Genomic DNA, 17,832 nt, shown 5'->3' on the forward strand with positions numbered 1-17,832 from the left:
TAGATTTTCTGGGAAGTAATCAATATGAGAATTTAAGAAATGAAGTTTAATGCTCATATTATAACCCATTACACCCAAATTGGAAATCATTTTGGCCACTATTTCTTTATAGTCGGAGCTTTTATTGTTTCCCAAAAATTTTGTCACCAATTCCTTAAATGACTGCCATGCTTGCAACTCGATATCATTAAGTTTTTCATCAAACTTTTCATCCGACATTAATTTCCTAATATCAGGGCTGACGAAAATTCCTTCTATTATCTTAGCTTCTGATAAAGATGGAAAAACTGAATGCAGATATTTGAAGCCTTCCCCCTCTTTATTTAAAGCCTTCACAAGTTGCTTCATTATACCCAATTTGATGTGCAATGGTGGCAGTAAAACTTTTTCTCTGGGAACCAAACTCTGTTTAAGTACGTTTTTGAATCCTGGGGTTAGTTCAGTTCTCGGAGTCCATTCTTTTTTGGTTCAATGATGTTGTTTATCCCGGCTATCCCACTCTCAAAGAAAGCACGGGTATTTTGTATAACCACCTTGTTGGCCTAGTAGCATGCTTATGATTTTCAAATCTCCACACAACATCCAACCGTGTTGCTCATAAGCTATATTACTCAAAAGTTTTTCCAAATTTTCATAACATTCCTTTAAATGGACAGAATGTGCCACAGGTAACGAGGCATATGTATTCCCATTATGCAGAAGAACTGCTTTCAAACTTCTTTTTGAGGAGTCAATAAACAATCTCCACTCGTTAGGATCGTATTCAATGTCGTACATTTTCGTCAAGCCTGGAATATCTTTACAGAACACTAAATCTTCATCTTCAGCGAAGAATGGAAGAAAATCTTTTTCTCTGTGACGGTACCATGAAAATGAAGTACCAGGTGCCAGCATATTTCTTTCTTTTAATCGTGATCCGAGGAGTTCCGCTGCATCTTTGGGAAGATTCAAATCTCTTGTCAAGTCGTTTAAATGTGACTGTGAAAAGAGCTGACAAGCGTCAGAATCTCCATGAAATTCAGGATCAGATTGGTGAACATCCTCTTCCTCTATATCACAGTCAGAAATTTCAATTTGTAGAGCTGGAACCGGGGGCTGCACCATTTTTGAATCGCCAAATATTGCAGGCGTAACTGATGACACGTTTGGATAGTTTATGTCCCTTTTATTTTTTGAATTGTATCCAGTTATGTCACAACAACAAAAGTAGCAATCTTTAACATGGTCGTTAGGCTCTCTCCATAGCACAGGCGAAACGATTTTGAAGCTATTTTTCTGTCCTTTTTACCACTTGCGAAGTTCTAATAAACAAGTCGTACAAATTTTATGAGGTGCCCAAGTTTTGTCTTGGTTACTTAAAACGAGTCCAAAATAACTTTTATAAATATTTTTTACAAAGTTTGTAATACTGTTTCGTTGTTTTATCACCATAAATTTCCCGCAAATATAACAGAAACAATTATGAGAGTTTAAACAACTTCGCGATGCCATTTTAAAGTTTATGTTGCAAGATGCAACATAAACTTTAAAATGGCATCGCGAAGTTGTTTAAACAGTGCGGGTACTTATACAAAAATCCTTTGGTTTATCTTAATTACACCCTTTTCTAATAATATTCACAACAATTAGTTAATATTACCAAATCATTATGTAATAATGAGCTCTTTACTAAATTAAGCCAAAATGACCCGTTTTTGACATGTTTAATGCGAATTACTAATACTTATTATGTAGTCATTAACAAATTACTAATTGGCGTTAATATCTATGTTCCCTTACACTAATTATATGAAATAAAAATTTAGCTGAAGTAAATTAATAACGTTTTAGACATTTCAAAAAGGTAGGCGCTCAAACATTTTAAAGCAAAATCTTAAATATTCCATATCAAAAAATCCTGACGTGATGGATTTTTTTTATTATTTTTCTCCTAATCAGCACATCAGAAACTATAAAAAACGTTACTCAGATTTTAAAGAGGAAAACCATTGCAGGCCTGTGTTATTTTAACATCCACTTTAAATTTTTCTACGATTTTTAGCAATACCTCTTTTAAATTATTTGCAACATGGCGCCCATTTAGGTATGCCAAGCCCAAACAAAAAAATGTTGAAATTTGTTTTGTCAAAAATGAGATGTGCAGTTGCAGATATATAACTGTAGTTTTGACAGGACGTCCGTCCATCAGTAGTAATAGATAAAACTTTAATTGATAATAATTTTTGGCTTCAAAAGTTCAAATTTTTCTCGATATGTATTAGTTAAAAGAGATCTTAGCTTTTTTCGGCAAGGCACTTTAAACTTTGGATTTAAACACAAAACCATTACTTTTAGTTGTCAGTTAAGACATTTCTTAAGTTTTGTTGTGTAAAGAAATTATATGAACATAATATGATTTATGACAAATAAATCAACTTAAAGGCATTCATTAAAATTTATTGTTTTTCAGAAATTTAAAATACGTAATATAATTTGTGACAATTTCTTTATAAAAATGTTTTGTTTGTACCTAGTATTGCCCAACATTTTCTTTTATTGAATTAAATAAAAATGGGTTTGTTACTAGAACAACTCCTTCAAAAACAGCTGATATTTTATATGGAATACATAATTAGTTATTCGCATTTTAGTAATAATTTTTAAAAGAAAAACCAAAACTTAGAGTTCAACAAGATATATATATCTGTACCTCGGAGGGATACAACACTATGTCCATTTTCACAACTTTACAGGAGAGGAGTTTTAAACTTTTTTTCAACAAAAAGTGTTATTGGCACAGCTATTTATTGAGATGTTGAAACAATATTTTACCAGAACATTCTATTTATTGTTATTTACATCATGCAGTTGTTATAAAATAAAAAAAAACCTTTTTTACGGTTTTTTTTCACTTTTTAATGGACATGGTGTTGTATCCCTCTAATAAAGTTATTGTACTATAAGACCTAATGTGGGATATTCAATAACAAACACAATACTATTTGACTTACAAAATGTATTTAACTATTTTATTTATAATTCTCTTTACAAATACAAATAATACATCTATGTATTGAACTAAAATGGTATTTTAGATGCAAAAAACTCAGTCATCATCACCTAAGTCTCCGTCAGGGTACTCACTAGTGGTATTACTAGTATGCTTTAAGTTTTTATAAAAGTCATGGCAAACTGTAGGAACATATGGTAGTAATGCCAATAGATCATTATACTTTTGTTGTGATATTGGTATTGGACTTGGTGTTACCAGTTGCAAATCGTTTGGCAATGTAAGGTGTCGCCTTCTTAACCTAACAAGGTCAATCTCCTGGTTGTTTTGACATCGTACAAAGACCTAAAAATTTTAAAATCTTCCAGTTCCATATTATGCACAGTATATTTCATTGAGGTCTGTCTGACTAACTGCTGCCAATCCCAGGGCGTTAGAATTGTCATGTTGTTAAGTTTTTTTTCTCTTCCGCTCTATCAGTGCATGGACAGTATCCGCCTCCATATGCGTGTGACCCTTTAGTAGAAACTTTTGAGTGATGATTTTTACTTGAGGAAACTTATTGAGTATCCAAAAGAAACACATAATAAGGCTAATATTCTTTTTCTGGCCGTAACAATTATCCGACCACAGAATGATTTCTTCAATGTCACTGCCAGGAATGACGGTATCTGCCCATTTCAGTAATGCAGATCCGATTTCATTTCCGCCACGAGCTCCTTTGGATTCGTCCCACATAATACAATGGACTGACGAATCAGAAGAATCAAAAAGGGTGTAATTCAACGTCCAAAGTTTTCTCTTGTAAAAGCTTATGCAATTTGTTATATGGGGTGACAGCAAACATTTTTGAAGATCACCCGTTAATACCTTAAGGGTATTGTTAGCCCTTTTGGTGTCCTCGCTTTTTAAATCATACCTTAATTTAGATTCATCCAGATGTGCATTATGTTCTTCCTCAATAGAATTTGTTTCATATAGACTCAAATTATTATTTTTTAATTTTGCTTGAAAATAATCACGTGTCTATTTCTGGTGGTTTGAAATTCAACTTAAATTTTTTGTTGAACACATTGTAGTAGAGCCATTTTTTTAGCTATTAATAAAGGGTTGAAATCATTTTCATTACAATCCTCTACATACAGTTCATACATTTTCTCTATGTTCAGGTGCGGACCCAAATACTTCATATCACTCTTTTCCCTAGTATAATGACTGCTATAATTTGGGAAGGAAGAGATGTGTCTTACTACACTTTCAACAGTGTCATTATGTGTTTTATTGACGGGAGTTTGCTTACCCCTTTGATCGATTTTTACAATTCCACCTGGTTCAATATTTTTCAAAACATTAACTACCACGGTGTTTGATATAGATAGTGTACTTAAAAACATAAGTTTACATACTCTAGTTCGTATGCCTTTTACTGTAAAATAATATTGTAGAGTATTTTGTTTTGACTTATTGGAGGCAAGGTCTCGTTTTCTTGAACGGACAGTACTATGCTTCTCTACACATAAAACAATGAATTGCCGTTTTATGTCATTTCCCTTCTCCTGACTCCAGTATGCATTAAAGATCTCCTGTCTGTCACTTTGTAATAATTTTTCAGAACATTTCAGTCTGCAAGAACAAGGAGGTTTAATAATTCTGGCAGGGACAACTTTACCCTTTTTACTAATATATTCTTCACCTGCAGAATATTTATGTTTCTGAATATTACATGCCCATTCACTGATATGAACGACACGTTTTTTACCTCTCTGAGTAGAAATAGATTTATTTTTCACTTTTCTCCTTACGCCTACTGTACCTTGCAAATGTAGGCCTACTTGATTTTCTGCAATCAAATTTAAGTCTTCCTCAAGTAAACGTAGCTCATGTCCAATTGAGTTTGTTTTAGCACTAGTTTTATTTCTACTGACCTCATTAGAGTATGTAAACTTATGTTTTTAAATACACTATCTATATCAAACACCGTGGTAGTTAATGTTTTGTATTTCATTAAATACAGGGACATCATCACTGGAATTCGTTTCAGAGCTTGGAGGTTCATAATTATTGTCCCGATCAGAATCATCATCATCTTCGTCGAAACGCAAGTCATCTCCATTATCCTCTTCATTTTCAACATCCTTGCTGTTTGTATGATTTGGTTCTGAAATAAAACAAGTCTTATAATATTACATGTAAAACATAATATTTTGAAGTTTAGGTTCATAACAAAACATTACATTAACTGTTTGAGGTTATGTATATCACATTAAAAATAATGAGCAAAACAGTAGCTTACCTGTAGTAGAACCTTTTTTAGAACTTTTCAATAGTTCCAGAATCTTTCTCCCACGAGAATTATGGTTCATTATTCTTACTATTACTAAAAAAGAGCAAATACAATGACTTAAAATACATCCAACTATCCGTGCGTTCTTTTGTACCCACCTGGTAAGTTGCAGTTAACTTGTTTCTCCCGAACGCTTTCGGTTAGTTAGCTATGAAGCTTTGACACTATTGGCTGCTGAGAATAGGTTGCCAGGGCGACAGCACGTAAGCGCCGCCTAGATGACACACTGCGCATGTCAACCGATCTCGCCGAAGTCCAAACTACGATAAGATGAGGAAGTAACTGAACTTACCGAGTAACCATAAAAGAACGCTTGTGGTAAGTTACGGTGACTTCAAGTACCCATAAAAGAACGGGAAAGTGACTTCCAGTTAACCGCAAGCCACCAGGTGGGTATAAACGAACGCACGGTATGTAAACTCATCAGAACTGTCAAAAGTACTCTTAGTTCACTAACAATCCGCCAGGCTGTGTAGAGGTATACAAGTAGTAATTCCATATATATATATATATATATATATATATATATATATATATATATATATATATATATATATATATATATATCATGTCCAGTAGTAATTCACATGCTTCAGAAGGATAAAACACCAAGTCCACATGGTGTTCTATCCCTCTAAATGAAAGTGGACTTGGTGTTGTTTTAAAACATGCTATATCCGGTTCTAACTGGTTTTGGACATAGTGCTCTATTCCTCTAAGAAATATGAGAAAAGCTGATTTTAACTCTGTAATAAAGTCAATATGGAAAAAAATGGACATAGTGTTGTATCCCTCCGAGGTACAGATATATTCAATTACACAATATAGAAATAATAATAAACAATAATTGCGTAACAATTACAATCTTGTCGTCACTGTAAAAACTGCGTTTTATGTGTGTAAAACGAAATAAAGTACGTAAATGATTGCAGGTATTATATAAAAGAAATCCAAAAATGCTCCTGCATATAACACCTTTCAAAAATTTGGAACCAATTTTTTTTTTATTTAATAATTTATAAATCATTGAAATTAGATATTGAAAAAATCCAGATTTAAACTTCTTTTCATTGAAAGTTAAAACAAGTACCTAGTAATAAGGGGGGGGGGGGGGGGAATAATAGGAATCAGTTTTATTACTATTACAAAATTCCAATTGTATATGTCGCAAATCTTTCTCCAAAAACTTAGAAAATTCTGAAAGTCGACCTTAAAAAAAAGATCCCCTAGAGATGTTAATTATAACTTACACCAATTTGTAATTAAAAACATGGCGCTCAAACCACTTCACAACTAACGCATTACAAGATTTAAAAAAATATTTTTTGGGTGAAAGTAACAATATGCTTTTCGCAAATTAAAAACCTTAGTCAACTAAATTTAGTTATGCTAAAAAGTTAGTCGACTAATTTTAGTTAAACTAAAAAGTTAGTTGACTAAATTTTGCTGGACTTAAAAGTTAGTCGACTAACTTTAGTTGGACTAAAAAGTTAGTCGACTAATTTTAGTTAAACTAAAAAGTTAGTTGACTAAATTTTGCTGGACTGAAAAGTTAGTCTACTAACTTTAGTTAGACTAAAAAGTTAGTCGACTAATTTTAGTTAGACTAAGAAGTTAGTCAACTAATTATAGTAAGACTAAAAAGTTAGTCTGCTAATTTTTAGTTTTGGTCACAACACTACTTATCGGATACTTATTTTAAGCATAAACTTAATAAAAATGATATATTTATTACTTAGGGGACAGTCACATAGTTAGAAAACTAAAGCAAATACTACATATTTTCAAACTTAAATTACATATTTTCAAATTTAAGTTATTAATAACTTCAAATATGAAGTATTAAATTTGCGGTAGTTAATTTTTAAAAAACAGTTCCTCTTAACGCTATACACTTTAATCAATGAGCAACTTACAACTTATTTAGAAAAATTAAAATTAAAATACAAAATAAACACAAATAATGCTAACAAATCAAAATTAAAAATATTTATACATAAAGAAATACAAAGATAACTTGAGTTTTTGTTCGTAATTGAAATTTATTTTTCTGAAAATAATTCACTTGAGTATGGAATCGCCCATATATCTTTTATATTACGGAAAGAAGCTGAGAATTAGGATGATATGCTCTATATTGGTATAAATAACAAGTTATACTCTCTCTATTTATTTTAAATGCAGATTTTAAAATATAAGGTTTTAACCAAAGAAATTCGTTAAACATGAGCTTCGTTATATGGGGTTATCAAAATACTCTCATTTTAATAAAATTTGATAAATTTAAAAATGAATTAAGGAAGTAATTTTCTTTTTATGACTGACACAAATATAAATTCATTTCTAGCGCACAGCTGATCGTATGAATAAAGACTCAAGGTTAAATACCTTTATATAGTTTTCTTTAAAAGTTGTGTAAAATGCATGTCCTCAGTCAAAATGTCTTGTTCTAAATTATTTAAATTTAATTCAGTGAATATAACTCATTTCCATATGTTCGATTTATGGAGCATTCTCAAAGTTTTAAGATTTTTTCTTGAAGATATCTTAAATTGTGAAGCTCTGTCCTAGACACCAAAACTCTAAAAACTTTCTTAAGTTAATCAACAATCTTAATGACGTTACAGGATGGAAAGATTAGCCCTCTATGAGTTCTAAAAATAATAAAGTTGCTACATAGTGAGCAGCATAATAAAAAATTCTCATGATATTTGGCAAAATCTTGTGGAGAAGTCAAAATATTTTCACATGTCATGCAGGTAAATTTACGGTAAAGTTTTCTAACAATAAACCCTGCTATATATCCAAATATAGCCTCCTTTTAAACTGAACCAGGAGCTGATGAAAAGCTAGCAAATAGGCTTTTGATAAAGTTAAAATCTTCACTAGATATTACAATTTTTTCAATTAAAGGAGATCTCTGTATATTATATAAAAATATACTTTAATAAAAATATTCAGATATTTTGTCAAAAGCAAACTGTTGAATGAATTTATGAAAGCTTGAATTATGCTACCAGGGAGATTCTTATTTGTAAATTGCATGAATCAGCATGACCGTGTTATTTTCGTAAAACTAAATTAGACTTGCCAAGAAACTTCATAACTTAATATATCAAAATAAATTTTACATGTTAAAACCAGCACTACTGAGAAAATAGTTGTCCCCCGGTCATTCAAAATTGCAGAAAGTAACTCTGCAATAAAAACAAAACAAAAACTTACTTATTTTTATCACAGAATTTCTTTTTACTATTGTTTTCAAAACGTGCTAAGCCAGCCCAGTGGGCACACCGACGACTTTAAGACGTCTTTATTTTGTTTGGTTTGGAAATACAGAAAGACTTCCTGCGTGGAACGTCTTAAAGACGTTCCACGCAGGAAGTCTTTCTGTATTTCCAAACCAAATACATTCAAACAAAATATCTAAAAATACATTCAAACAAAATATCTAAAAATAGCTTAAGTTGATATATATGTATGTATGTGTGTGTGCATATGATATATATATATATATATATATATATATATATATCAAATTGTGCTATTTTTAGATATTTCTTATTATGCATTTTTTGCTTCATTTGTTGCAGGTTTTGCACGCTTTGCATCCCTAGAAGAATAAACAAAAATAACACCTCAAACATAAAAAATGCGAATTTTATCGAAGCTTTATAATTATTGCTAAAATAAATCCGCTGCATTTATCCCAGGCAACTGTCTCTTGGTGTCCTCTCGCCTTTTTCGACCTCCACCTCTATCAGATGAAACACGCAGCAATGTTTTTATAGCTGACTCAATTTCAACGTTTTTGGCTTCCTTTGTCATGGGATTTGCATGTACAGAATCTGTATAATATATAAATATGCTATAAACCCTTTGTGTTTGCAAAGCAGTCGAAATATACTATATCAATACTAGTATCATTTCAAAAAATACATAATAGATTAATAACCTGTCACAAATCAGCATATGAAATTATACATGCCACTAAATTACAACTTATACTAAGGAAATTTTCCACTTTCATTTATTCTAATAGTTTTTATATCAATACTGCATAAAATACAAACTGCAGCCTAAAGACCATAAATGATTTCCATAAAATGTAACCCTAAAATTAACAAATTCTGTGAAAATGGAAACTTTAGGACTCATTACCATGTTGTTACCATTGTATTTTTACAATAAAGCTGTGATGTAATGGTTTGTATATCTGAAAAGATCACAAGTCAGTGGTGCGAGCACTCTAAAATAAGTTTTGTTGATTCTATGCTTGCACATGAATTTAGATTTTTATTTGTTGATTTTTAATCAATTTTACTAAAAAAGAACATAAACACTGATAAGCATTTTAATGGAACTATTTGATCACAAGATACTAGTTTTGCAGGACAAGTCACTTGACTACTTGAAAACTAAAGTCTTCTGTCACAAAAACACTCCTTTTCAAACAATAATAGCAAACTTTTTCAACTAACTCAAATATATACATACATTTATTTACTAACCACAAACAATGTCCTTAAGCTGCAGGACAGAAAAAGCATGCTTTTTCCACGGCCCATGAAATTAAAACTGTTGGCCAAATCATAAGTCATGACCATTTTCATTATTCGTCTGACAGTCTCTTTCAAAGTAACACCTCCTTGAAGACCAAGATACTGTGTCTAAACATTATGTATAACTTAAACTTAAAGAAAAAATAGTTTAAGTTTGTCATTAGAACAAAAACTCACTATCTGCAACTTGTCCAGCGTTGACTGTCGCAATTTATTTTCAAAATTTTGCACCTGTTCAAATGTTTGCAATAGAAAATTACATTTTCAGGCAATTTGGGATTAACTCTTGCAATCTGTAAATCAAGATGCTTTAAAATAGCATTTTGTTGTTGTGAAATACATTGACTTTGAGCCTTTATGTCATCATTCTGTTTTTGACTTCCACCAGCAACTTAATTATATCATCTAAATATAATTTGTTTTCCATTTAAAATTAAATCAAATTTAAATTAAAAGTTTGAATACATCTTTTTTGTACTTTTATATGTTTCATTCATCAATCAAACAAAAACATTTTAAAAACAATAATATTTCTTATGATACTAACAATTAAGATTGTCTACATTATTTAAATTTGGATTTTCAAATAGTATTTGTATGCCAGAAAAAACACAGCATAAAAAATGTCATCCAAAATATTTTATTCATAACAGGCCCAAAGATAGGTGTCCATATTTAGCAATTAACTTTTTATCAAATTAAAATTAGCTATAAAGGCAGACAAAGTATACTAGCCATATATTCCAAGACATTTAACAGTAAACTGCAACCAATCTGTTCCAGGTATTTGAAGTGACTTGATTGCTTTTATAATTTTATGAGTAGCTGTTGATTTAGGTGGCCATGCACAACGTGTTAGGTTCAGCGTTAGCCATAACAATGGCACTGCATTCACCTCTTCACCATCACTTGTTTTAAAAACAACCACTGCATACTAATAAAATCCAAAAATATACTTACAGTGCTTGCAGTACAGAAATTTGTACTTGACCAACGATTAAAAATCATATTAAGCATATAAAACAAACCAATAGATGTATAAATGAAACATTGCTATATATATGAGATAGCTACTTAGGATATTCAAATATTACCAAAAATTAATAAATATTGTAAGAAGAAATATCTTATAGCTGAATAATAGTTGAATATTGTACAGGTGGCATATTTCTAAAATTAGATCCATTTTTACTTACCCACATTTAAAAAATAAGAAAAGTGTTTAACATACTTAAATGTGTTACATATACATAAAAATACAACTTCTTAGAATTATAATGTCTTATAAAATATAAATTATTCATAATACAATATTTTATTACTCTTTAACAAGCAAGAGTGTTTAGAAAAGGAATTACAACAAAGGAAATGTTTCCACAAGGTAAACATACACTATTTTGAAAAAAATCCTCACTTTCAATAGTTTCATAAGAACCACAAGGATCTGAAACATGTAAGATATTTATATTAGATGAAGGTAAGGGAGATATATAGAAATCCTGAATATTTTTAAAAAGTTCAACAACAGTTTTATATTTGAACTGGTTCTCAATCAAAACAATGTTGCGTACAAAGCATGATTGTCCACTTAATTTTAAAAAGCAATTGTCACCTGGAGATGTTGATAAAACTGTTCCATTTGAAAGACTTAGCTTACAATACTGTTTTAAACAACTTACACCAAAAGGCACTGGTCCAATATTGTATTCTATTTGTGGTATGAAATGTTTTTTATTTGCAGACACTACAGACTTCTTATTATAATGTCTTTCTTCTAAACGCCTTTCTACCTGTTGTAAAATAAATGTTGGGTTACGAACTAATTTTTTCAGAGAAGCAAGCTTATTTTCAAATGGAAAGGCGGAAAAGTTATCTAGTGGACCAAATTTCTTTACATCATGACCCAGATGAATCAAACCATGAAAGTTGTATACAAGCATGCCTGTGCCATATAAATTCTTTATATTTTCTAAACATACCACAAGAAGCTGTTTTGCATAGTCTAAATACTGTCTACAAAACTTTGGACTTGCAAAAATAGAAATTGCTACAGATAAAAAAAGGAAGTTTTCATACAAATTTGCAGGTAAAACATCACGTAATACAATGGGACCAGTATAAAAAGAAACTGCCTAAATTCAGTTGCTTTCCATCTCATAATTTCAAACACAGATCTAGGTTTTCCGGCAAACTCTGTGGGCATGTGAGTAGCACATTCCACCAATAAGGAAGAAAATAATTTAATTTCGTGAGCTGAGCACACCAACAGAGTAAAAGTCTGCGAACTACTCCTAAGCACACTAAATGCATGTAATCACAAGGAAAACCTGATACCATGCCAATTGGTAATGAGCACAATGGTGAAAGCACTAAATGATGATCTTCATCAACTTGCCTGTCAAACTGGGCATCAGTTTGCAAATGTGCATTTAGTTCCTTAAATGTAACCTTTCCATTCTATTCTCCTTCAACTCTGCTTTTATCACAGCCGAAGTACCCACTATGTGATTTTATACATTTGATCATAGCTCAGGCAGGGGCATCACATACAAAACTGTGCAAAGTAAGGGTGATTCACCCAATAACGACAAGGATTTATTAAAAATTGAAATTTCTACTTCCTGGGATTGATAATTTTTATCTCCCTTCTCACTACAAATATCTTGGGATCTGGAACTGCCTTTAGAATCAAGCTCTGTATTACAATTTGCAGAATTTTCATCATCACATAATCCTATTTCCGAAGGTAAGCCAGTGATCCTCTTTCGGCAAGTATCACATAGTTTTGCTCCAGCCATAAGTTTTGAGGGATACATAGCTGCCTGCCGACTAGTAACTACTCTTAAGGTTTTATATTGTTTTTTCGTATGGTGTTGGAAAGGATCATAACAAAAGTGTTGTCTCTTCTTTAACTCTTTCACCTGCGCTTGAAATGCCATTTTTAATCTAAATTTAATTTGAAAGTTACTAAAAACTTCTTCCTAAGTTGTCTTTTGATAACAAGTTCAAGGGAAATTAAATGATTGTTTTAATATAAATATATATAGCTTTAAGCCTCATATCATTGAATACTGACTTAGTAAGTATATATAGTAATAGTAATTAAATTACAACCTAGAAAATAAAAGGAAAAAAGGAAATAATTAATAATATATATCTACAAAAGGCTATTTACAGAAAATGACCTCAAAGTATCGCTTTTGAAAGGCCGATAAATATTAAACTTTTAGAACCTACTTATACTTTAGCGTTATTCCTAAAGCTGTTTATGAGAATCCCAAAAAGATTTTTTCATGTGACATCCACAATAGAAAAAGCAATGTGTAAAAAAAAAACTTTGACCCTTGCCTTTGCCATCGACCAGGGTCAAAGGTCAAATGTCCAAATGACCAATAATTTTTTTTTATTATTAAACTAATCACTTTTTTGTATTAACACAAAGTTGTTCGTCTATGCAAGAGCTTCTGTTTGCCACCAAAATCAACTTCCTAAGTATAATAGAAAAAAAGTTATGACATTTTAAATAACCATGGTCAACTGAAAAGGTCTAAACTTTGAAAGGTCAAATCTCAGGAAATAATTGACCTAAGTCAAAAAAATTTACAAGTTTTTCTTCTGTCCGTATGCCCAACATTTGAGCCAATTTTCATCAAAATCCGAGTCGGTGATGTCGAATTTGATTAAAAAGTGGTTCTACTTGATGTGGAATGCTCCTAAAAAGAAAAAAATATCTTGTTGGTTTGCTAAGATTATTAGATTATCCAGAATCTATAAAACGTGATATGGGTGATGACATATTTAGCATTCCATCTAAAGCAGTTATGATAAAATTAGCGATTGAAATAGCTAGTCAACTTTTTCCCATAATGAGATAGAAAACTTAAAAGTATTGTTTATATGAATCAGTTATCTGAATCTTTAGCTGCCAAATTAGAAAAATTTGTAAAAAAAAATATGTTTTTGAAGTCAAGTGCAATAAATCAACTATGCATCAAGAATTCAATCTGTTTGAAAATACCAAAGGTGGGCACCCGATAATTTTTTCTTAATCCGATAATCGATAGTCCGATAGTTTATTTTCTTAATCCGATAATCGATAGTCCGATAATTTTCCAGATTCACCGGTCCGATAATCGATAGTCCGATAGTCCGATAGTTCAAAAAAAAGACCAGTCCGATAATTTTAAGTCCGATAATTTAAGTCCGATAATTTAAGTCCGATAATCTTACTTAAAAAATTAATTGATGAAATTATCTCTTCTCTTGAAAGATCTTGTGTATTAATGTTAAAAAATTCCAGAATAAAAAAATTTCCTCTGAGGTTTTTTTTTAACATGTTGACCTCTAAAATGCATGTTCCGATCATAATTATCTCAAAATATCAAAAACATAAATAACTAAATGCATGTTATAGTTTATCTTGTCACCCAAAGCAGTATGCCATGGTGGTATATAGAAAAATTGCTGTCCAGCATATAAAAAAAATAACCACAAAAATTTTTGCATTAGAAAATTTCGACAAAAAAGAGAATGGTAATTTTTCCAACAAATTTTAGAAAGTTGTAAAAAGAAAACGTACAAAAAATTTATTTTAAGAAAGCAAGGGAAGGTTACCCTTGATAAAAACAAGTTTTTCAAAGTTGTCGGCTGTCAGGTTCGACCGCTTAGGCTTCAAGATATCTGAACCACTACTGAACAGCCTCTCCACAGCTGCGGAGGAGGGGAGGGAGGTGTTGTACTTGAGGAACATATCCAACCAGGCAACTCTGTGGAGCAGGGGGAACTGGTCATAAGAGTCACGTAGTTTACTGTTCACTCTGATTCTGTTCCACTCATCGTAAGCTTTTTCAATGTCCTCCTCAAGGACACCCTTTCTTGCCAACATATCGTCGTCGTCCCTCATGTACTTGAAGGGGTCCTCCTCATCTTCTTTCTGCATCTGGCCAGTCTCTCCACCAGTCACCAGTCTCTTCAGGGCTGGCCCTGATCACCATCTGTCTAACGATTTGCCTCTTGATGTCACCTTTCAAGGCTGGGTTAAGATACCCAACCACACTTAGCTTGAAATGGGGGTGGAGGGCAGTGGCCACTAGAAGGTCCTTATCCTCAAACATCTTCTCAAACCTCCCCTTCAAGGCCACACGTGAATTTTGAGGGCTCTCCAGCAGGTATGTTATCAACGCCTGCCCCTCAACAATGCTGTTATCCCTCCTCAAGCCTGCTACTTGGTCCTTCATCAGCTTAATAGTAGGCAGGAAATAAGGCAAGCTTTGCTTAAGCATTACAGCATTCAGCTTTTCCATCATATCTCGGTCCTCCAGCACCTCAAGCAGTGCACAGGAATCGTAGTATGAGTTCCAGCGTGTCACCCCTGGTGTCTGAAGCTTTTTACCGATGGCTTCCTTGATCTGATTGGCCGCCACTGTCCTCCTGTTCTGACAATTCCACAATGCCTGTGCCTTCCCATCTGTCTTAGTGAAGGGAGCCCTCCCACCATAGTTCCAGCCTGGCACCTTAGAAATTATATTAACATTTAAAATTACGTTTAAAAATTGATAAGTTAGAGTTAGTAACAAATAATTAAATAATACTTAACTTAACTTAAAATATTCTATTAAAACTTAAGTGTAAAAAATCACCTTGCTAATGTCTGATGTTGCCATCAAGTTGACTGTGTGGGCTGCACAGCGGCGGTGCTTGGGCAGCTCTTTGCAGACCTCATCATCCATCCACTCCTCCAGGAGGTCCTCCATTAAGATGGTCATGACAACAGCCTCATCAGAGTCAAGGTCAGGGTCACAATCCTCCTGAATTCATTAGTGAATTAGAAAATAAATAAATAATAAGGTAATAATAACTAATATGTATGGTAATAACAACATTTAAAATAGTTTAAACTAATCTATTTCTTTCAAAAAGAAAAGAATGGATGAAATCCACATTCAAATAAATTTCTTATTGGATGAGCTCTTCTTAAATCAGGGGTCTATATATTGGGAAATACCCCGGGTGCAGGGGGAATATGGTCCCAGAACCATACACAAATATATATTTTTTTAAATATAAAAGGGGAAAAAAGTTCACAAAGGGAAAGGGGGGGTATGGTTTTTTATCAAATATATAGATTCCTGTCTTAAAATAATTCCAATACTAATCAAATTTTAATTGATTAAATCTTTTCATTTTAGCAACATTTCTTACTCAATCTGGGCTGTTCAATAAGCAAAAGTGAAACTTTAAAATTAAATCATTGAATTTTTTTTTTTTACAATAACGATTAGCCTACCTCTTCAAACTCCTCTTCACCCTCCTCTGCATCTCCACCCAGCAGGATCTTGCAGGCGGCAACATAGTTAGCACCATTGTCAGTTGTTGTGCTGATGACCTTAGTGGAGATGCCGAACTCCTGGTGCAGGTCGAGCATGACCCTGGCGAGGTAGGCACCAGTTTGCTGGACTTTTATCTCCTTTATGCCCAGGATAGCATTTTTTCTGTCGAGGTTGACAGGGTCGATATAATGCACTGTCATTCCAATAAAGGCCCTGTTGTGGGCGCTCCAGCTGTCTGCTGTGGTCGCCACATAGCTGACTTTTGCCAGGAAATTGGTCAGGATGCATTTGGCCTCCTCTCCTCTCACGGCTATGTCCCTGCTGAGCTTCCTCCTGGAAGGGACAATGAAGTTTGGATTCAGCAGTTTCAATAAAACCCTCAAGGCAGGAGAGTCTGTCAGTTGAGCGGGCACAATGTCTTTGATGAAGAAGTTATAGTAGAGATTAAGGGCCTTTTTCTGGTATTTGTTGAATAATAACTTCAGTACACAGGTATCTGTTGAACAGATACCTGTGTACTGAAGTTATTATACAACACAACAGATAACTGTATACTGAAGATATTTTACAACAGATACCTGTATCCTGAAGATATTTTACAACAGATACCTGTATACTGAAGATATTATACAACAGATACCTGTATACTGAAGTCTTTTTTACAACAGATACCTGTATACTGAAGATATTATACAACAGATACCTGTATACGGAAGATATTATACATCAGATACATTAATACTGGAGATATTATACTAAAGAAACCTGTAACTATTAAAATTAAATATACCTTGCTCCAGAAGAGTGTCTGCCACGCTTGGAGCCGGCGCTCAGGGCAGCAACGAAGGCCGGATAATCCAGAGGGTGCTGTGTTTTGTAGTGGACCTTGAGGTTGTTGTAAGAGGACGCTGCGTAGCTGATCTCCTTGTTGTACATTGTGGCCTTGCACTTCATCTTCAAACTGCCTTTGCCTGGTCCAAAGTAGGATTTGATGTACTGTAAGACAAAGGGCAGGGGCTCGGACAAGCTGGTCCTGCTGGTTCCGCTGTTATGGGCAATCTGGTTGTCCCCCTGACTGGATATGTCAGTCCTGGCTAAAGAAGCGACATTTTCCTTTGTTAACGGGCTGACTTCCCGGCTGATAGTGCCTTCACAGATTTGCTCTTCATCACTTAGGCTCATGGCGCTAGAAGGCCGTCTTGTAGAAGGGATAAAAAATCTGTCCATTTTAATAATAGCAGACTTAACTGCTGTTAAAAGCACAAAGACTCTCAGACTCTTCTGGTGATACTCAGAACGATGAAATGAATGCAGCAAGGACCCAGCGAGAGCGGAGTTACTATTATAAATTGTTCAAATTACGCGCCACCTGTCCAAGAATGCCGCGGAAGGCTGTCTAAATGTCGTCTTTTTCGTGAAAAATACCCCAATTTTGAAATGCAAAATATTAAATATATGAACATTTTAAAAAATAGAAGTCAGATAGTTTTGAGTCTGTCCGATAATTTAGTCCGATAGTTTTGAGTCGGTCCGATAATTTAGTCAGATAGTTTAAAAAAAAATTTTATTACGATAATTTTTCTTTGATCCGATAATTATCGCTTTATC

The 17,832-nt window shown here is 33.0% G+C and overlaps 1 long non-coding RNA gene across 1 annotated transcript; it reads right to left on the reverse strand.

Annotated features, from left to right (window-relative positions):
• Positions 1-15,657: 15,657 nt before the first annotated feature.
• On the reverse strand, positions 15,658-16,483 carry LOC149885158 (uncharacterized; the record flags this gene model as incomplete). The annotated part of the gene is made up of 2 exons (XR_016454653.1): positions 16,182-16,483; positions 15,658-15,702 (listed from the first exon to the last, which is right to left on the reverse strand). It is a non-coding gene; the product is annotated as an uncharacterized LOC149885158 (long non-coding RNA).
• Positions 16,484-17,832: the final 1,349 nt, after the last annotated feature.

This window comes from Hydra viridissima, unplaced genomic scaffold, assembly GCF_058129835.1.
Source record: "Hydra viridissima isolate aposymbiotic clone 2 unplaced genomic scaffold, HvirCarnegie_v1 scaffold_8, whole genome shotgun sequence".
Classification (NCBI taxonomy): Eukaryota; Metazoa; Cnidaria; class Hydrozoa; order Anthoathecata; family Hydridae; genus Hydra; species Hydra viridissima.